This window comes from Mandrillus leucophaeus, unplaced genomic scaffold (assembly GCF_000951045.1).
Source record: "Mandrillus leucophaeus isolate KB7577 unplaced genomic scaffold, Mleu.le_1.0 Scaffold380, whole genome shotgun sequence".
Taxonomy (NCBI): domain Eukaryota; kingdom Metazoa; phylum Chordata; class Mammalia; order Primates; family Cercopithecidae; genus Mandrillus; species Mandrillus leucophaeus.
The window spans coordinates 1,653,439-1,659,532 of NW_012104032.1; positions in this window are offsets into that span (position 1 = coordinate 1,653,439).

Consider the following 6,094-nt stretch of genomic DNA (forward strand, 5'->3'; position numbering starts at 1 on the left):
ACCCATTTGTTGTCCCCTACTTGAGGAGGGAATCAACCCTGAAGTCTGGGCATTGGAAGGACAATTTGGAAGGGCAAAAAATGCCCACCTAGTCCAAATCAGGCTGAAAGACCCCAACACTTTTCCTTATCAAAGGCAATATCCCTTAAGGCCTGAAGCTCATAAAGGATTACAGGATATTGTTAAACATTTAAAAGCTCAAGTCTTAGTAAGGAAATGCAGCAGTCCTTGCAACACCCCAATTCTAGGAGTACAAAAACCAAATGGTCAGTGGAGACTAGTGAAAGATCTTAGACTCATTAATGCAGCAGTAATTCTTCTATATCCAGTTGTACCCAACCCCTATACCTTGCTCTCTCAAATACCAGAGGAAGCAGAATGGTTCACTGTTCTGGACCTCAAGGATGCCTTCTTCTGTATTTCCCTGCACTCCGACTCCCAGTTTCTCTTTGCCTTTGAGGATTCCAAAGACCACACGTTCCAAGTTACCTGGACAGTCTTGCCCCAGGGGTTTAGGGACAGCCCTCATCTGTTTGGTCAGGCACTGGCCCAAGATCTAGGCCACTTCTCAAGTCCAGGCACTCTGGTCCTTCAGTATGTGGATGATTTGCTTTGGGCTACCAGTTCAGAAGCCTCATGCCAGCAGGCTACTCTAGATCTCTTGAACTTTCTAGCTAATCAAGGGTACAAGGTGTCTAGGTCGAAGGCCCAGCTTTGCCTACAACAGGTCAAATATCTAGGCCTAATCTTAGTCAGAGGGACCAGGGCCCTCAGCAAGGAATGAACGCAGCCTATATTGGCTTATTCTCACCCTAAGACATTAAAACCATTGCGGGGGTTCCTTGGAATTACCGGCTTTTGCCGACTATGGATCCCCAGATACAGCAAGATAGCCAGGCCCATCTATACTCTAATAAGGAAACCCAGAAGGCAAATACTCATCTAGTATAATGGGAACCAGAGGCAGAAACAGCCTTCAAAACCTTAAAGCAGGCCCTAGTACAGGCTCCAGCTTTAAGCCTTCCCACAGGACAAAACTTCTCTTCATACATCACAGAGAGAGCAGAGATAGCTCTTAGAGTCCTTACTCAGACTCGTGGGAGAACCCCACAACCAGTGGCATACCTAAGTAAGGAAATTGATGTAGTAGAAAAAGGTTGGCCTCACTGTTTATGGGTAGTTGCAGTGGTGGCTGCCTTAGTGTCAGAGGCTATCAAGATAATACAAGGAAAGGATCTCACTGTCTGGACTACTCATGATGTAAATGGCATACGAGGTGCCAAAGGAAGTTTATGGCTGTCAGACAATGACCTACTTAGATACCAGGCACTACTTCTTGAGGGACCAGTGCTTCAAATACATATGTACATGGCCCTCAACCCTGCCACTTTTCTCCCAGAGGATGGGGAACCAATCGAGCATGACGGCCAACAAATTATAGTCCAGACTTATGCCGCCCAAGATCATCTCTTAGAAGTCCCCTTAGCTAATCCTGACCTTGATCTATATACTGATGGAAGCTCATTTGTGGAGAATAGGATACGAAGGGCAGGTTATGCCATAGTGATGTAACCATACTTGAAAGTAAGCCTCTTCCCCCAGGGACCAGCAGCCAGTTAGCAGAACTAGTGACACTTACCCAAGCTTTAGAACTGGGAAAGGGAAAAAGAATAAATGTGTATACAGATAGCAAGTATGCTCATCTAATTCTACATGCCCATGCTGCAATATGGAAAGAAAGGGAGTTCCTAACCTCTGGGAATCCCCATTAAATACCACAAGGAAATCATGGAGTTACTGCACACAGTGCAAAACCCAAAGAAGGTGTCAGTCTTACACTGCAAAAGTCATCAAAAAGGGCAAGGAGAAGGGAGAACAGCAGCATAAGCAGCTGGCAGAGGCAGGGAAAGACCAGCAAAAAGGAAAGAGAGAAAGGGACAGTAAGTCAGAGAAAGAGAGAGGAAGAGACAAAGAGGGAGTCAGAGAGAAAGAGAGAGACAAAGGAGAAGTCAAAGAGAAAGAAAGTGGAAGAAACTAGAGAGACAAAGAGGAGACAGAGGAAGAGACAGTCAAACAAGGAAAGACAGAAACAGAGTCAGAAAGAGAGAGACAAAGAAGAAGTTGAAGAGAAAGAAAAAGAGACAGAAGTAGTAAAGAAAAAACAGTGTACCCTATTCCTTCAAAAGCTCCCAGGGTAAAGTTCTGTCTACCCAGCCAATGTATATTCTTCTTATGTGGAATGTCGACCTATATCTGCCTCCCCACTAACTGGACAGGCATCTGCACCTTAGTCTTTCTAAGTCCCAACATTAATATTGCCCCAGGAAATCAGACCTTATCAGTACCCCTCAAAGCTCAAGTCTGTCAGCGCAGAGCCATACAACTAATACTCCTACTTATAGGGTTAGGAATTGCTACTGCTACAGGAACCAGAATAGCCAGTTTATCTACTTCATTATCCTACTACCAAACACTCCCACAGGATTTCTCAGATAGTTTACAAGAAATAACAAAATCTATCCTAACTCTACAATCCCAAATAGACTCTTGGGCAGCAGTGACTCTCCAAAACCACTGAGACCTAGATCTTCTCACTGCTGAGAAAGGAGGACTCTGCACCTTCTTAGGGGAAGAGTGTTGTTTTTACACTAACCAGTCATGGATAGTACAAGACGCCACCCAGCATTTACAGGAAAAGACTTCTGAAATCAGACAACACCTTTCAAACTCTTATACCAACCTCTGGAGTAGGGCAACATGGCTTCTCCCCTTTCTAGGTCCCATGGCAGCCATCTTGCGGTTGCTCACCTTTGGGCCCTCTATTTTTAACCTTCTTGTCAAATTTATTTCCTCTAGAATCGAGGCCATCAAGCTACAGATGGTCTTACAAATGGAACCCCAAATGAGTTCAACTAACAACTTCTACTGAGGACCCCTGGACCAACCCGCTGGCACTTTCACTGGCCTAGAGAGCTCCCCTCTGGAGGACACTACAACTGCAGGGCCCCTTCATCACCCCTATCCAGAAGGAAGTAGCTAGAGTGGTCATCGGCCAAATTCCCAACAGCATTTGGGGTGTCCGGTTTAGAGGGAGGATTGAGAGGTGACAACGTGATAGCAGCCCTTGCTTTTGGCGCCTCCTCAGCATCAGTGTCCACTCTGGCAGTGCTTGAGGGGCCCTTCAGCCCATGACAGCACTGTGGGAGCCCCTCTCTGGGCTGGCTGAGGCCAGAGCTGGCTCCCTCTGCTTGCGGGGAGGTGTGGAGGGAGAGGCACAGGCTGAAACTGGGGCTGCACTTGGCACTTGTGGGCCAGTGTGAGTTCCGGGTGGGCGTCAGCTTGGCAGGCCCCACACTCAGAGCAGCCAGCCAGTGCCACCAGCCCTGGGCAGTGAGGGGCTTAGCACCCTGGCCAGCAGCTGCAGAGAGTGCGCCGGGTCCCCCAGCAGTGCTGGCCCGCCGGTGCTGCGCTCGAATTCTTGCCGGGCCTCAACTGCCTCCCCATGGGGCAGGGCTCAGAACCTGCAGCCTACCATGCTCGAATCCCCTCGCAGTGGGCTCCCACCTGGCCTGAGCCTCCCCAACAAGTGCCACACCCTGCTCTGTGGCACCCGGTCCCATCAACCACCCAAGGGCTGAGGAGTGCGGGTGCATGGCGCGGGACTAGGGGGCAGCTCTGCCTGCAGCCCCGGTGTGGGATACACTAGGTGAAGCCAGCTGGGCTCCTGAGTCTAGTAGGGACTTGGAGAACCTTTATGTCTAGCTAAGGGATTGTAAATACACCAATCAGCACTCTGAGTCTAGCTCAGGGATTGTGAACGCACCAATCAGCACCCTGTGTCTAGCTCAAGGTTTGTTAATACACCAATCAGTACTCTGCATCTAGCTAAACTAGTGAGGACTTGGAGAACTTTTCTGTCTAGCCCTCTATGTCTAGCTCAGGGATTGTAAATGCACCAATTAGCACTCTGTCAAAGTGGACCAATCAGCTCTCTGTAAAATGGACCAATCAGCTCTCTGTAAAATGGCCCAATCACAAGATGTGAGTGGGGCCAGATAAGGGAATAAAAGTAGGCTGCCTGAGCCAGCCAGCGGCAACCTGCTTGGGTCCCCTTCCACACTGTGGAAGCTTTGTTCTTTCGCTCTTTATAATAAATCTTGCTGCTGCTCACTCTTTGGGTTGATGCCACCTTTAAGAGCTGTAACACTCACCGCTAAGGTCTGCAGCTTCACTCCTGTCAGCAAGATCATGAACTCACCAGAAGGAAGAAGCTCCACACACATCTGAATATCTGAAGGAACAAACTCCGGACACACCACCTTTAAGAACTATAACACTTACCCGAAGGTCCGCAGCTTGATTCTTGAAGTCAGTGAGACCGAGAACCCACCAATTCCGGACACACTGGGATTACAGGCATGAGCCATTGCGCCCGGCCATAAAATATTTATTTTTTAAAGATAGTTTTATGTTCAAAGCAAAATTGAGTAGAATGTACAGAGAGTTCTCATATATCTCCTGCTCACCGCCCCCCTGGCCTTCCCCACTATCAACGTCTTATACCCGAATGGTACCTTTGTTACAATTGATGAACCTGCATTGACACGTCATAGCCACCCCAAGTCCATAGTTTACGTTAGGGCTCACTTGGTGGTGTACATTCCATGGGTTTGGACGATTACATAGTGACATATAGCTACCATTATAGTATCATACAGAACTGTTCACTGCCCTAAAAATCATCTGTGCTCCTCCTATTCATCTCTCCCTTCTTGCTAAAAACTCTGGCAACTACTAATTTTTTTATTTTTATTTTTATTTTTATTTTTTACTGTCTCCTTAGTTTTGCTTTTTTCCATGGTGTCATATAGTTGGAATCATACAGTATGTGGCCTTTTCAGACTGTCTTCTTTCACTTAGTAATATACATTTAAGAGGTTCGTTCCACTGTATATTTTTGTGGCTTGATAGATTATTTCTTTTCAACACTGAATATTCCATCGTCCAGATGTACCACAGGACATCTTGTTTGGTTCCAAGTCTTGGCATTTACAAATGAAACTGCCATAAACATTTGTGTACAGTTTTTTGTGTAGACTTAAGTTTGTAATTCATTTGGGTACATACCTAGGCACATGTAGTAGTCAACCTGGGCTGCTATAATAAAGTACCATAGACTGGGTGGTTTAAAAAACAGACATTTATTTTTCACAATTCTGGAGTCTGGGAAGCCCAAGATCAGGGAACCGGCATGGTCAGGTTCTTATGAGGGCCCACTTCCTGGCTTGGAGTGGTCTCCTTCTTGCTGTGTTTTCACATGATGAAGAGAGAAAGCATGCTCTCTGTTCTCTCTGCTGGGATGGCTGATTGGCTTTGTGGTACACATGCATACTAATCTCCTTGTAAAACTGTGGTTTGGGCACACCCATGGTACTCTTTGCATTCTGGATAAGCTGAGAATTTTTCAGTCTTTAAGTTCTGGTTCAAAATCAAGATGCTGCAGATTTGGTTCCTGGCCCTCTTTCTGGCTTGCAGGTGGTTCACTTCTTGCTTGCAGAGAGAAAGCTCTGGTGTCTGCCTCTTCTTATAAGCACACTAATCCCATTATGGAGGGCCACCCTCATGACCTCATATAGATCTAATTACTTCTCAAAAGCCGTACCTCCAAATTCCACTACATTAAGGGTTAGGGCATCAACATATGAACTATGGGGACATAAAAACATTCAGTTTATAACACAGCATGGTCACTAAATCATATGGTAAAAATATGTTTAGTTTTGTATTAAACAGCCAAACTGACTGTTTGATGTTGTCAGTGTTTTGGATTTTAGCCATTGTAGTAGTTGTTTAGTAGCATCTCATTGTTTTAATTTGCAATTCCCTAATCATATATGATATTGACATCTTCTCATATGCTTATTTGCCATCTGTATATTATATTTGTAATATATCTGCTCAGCTCATTTGCCTATTTTTAATTTGGATTGTTCACTTTTTTATTGTTGACTTTTAAGAATTCTTTGTATATTTTATATACAGTCCCTTATTAGAAATGTGTATTGCAAATATTTTCTCCCAGTCTATGGCTTAT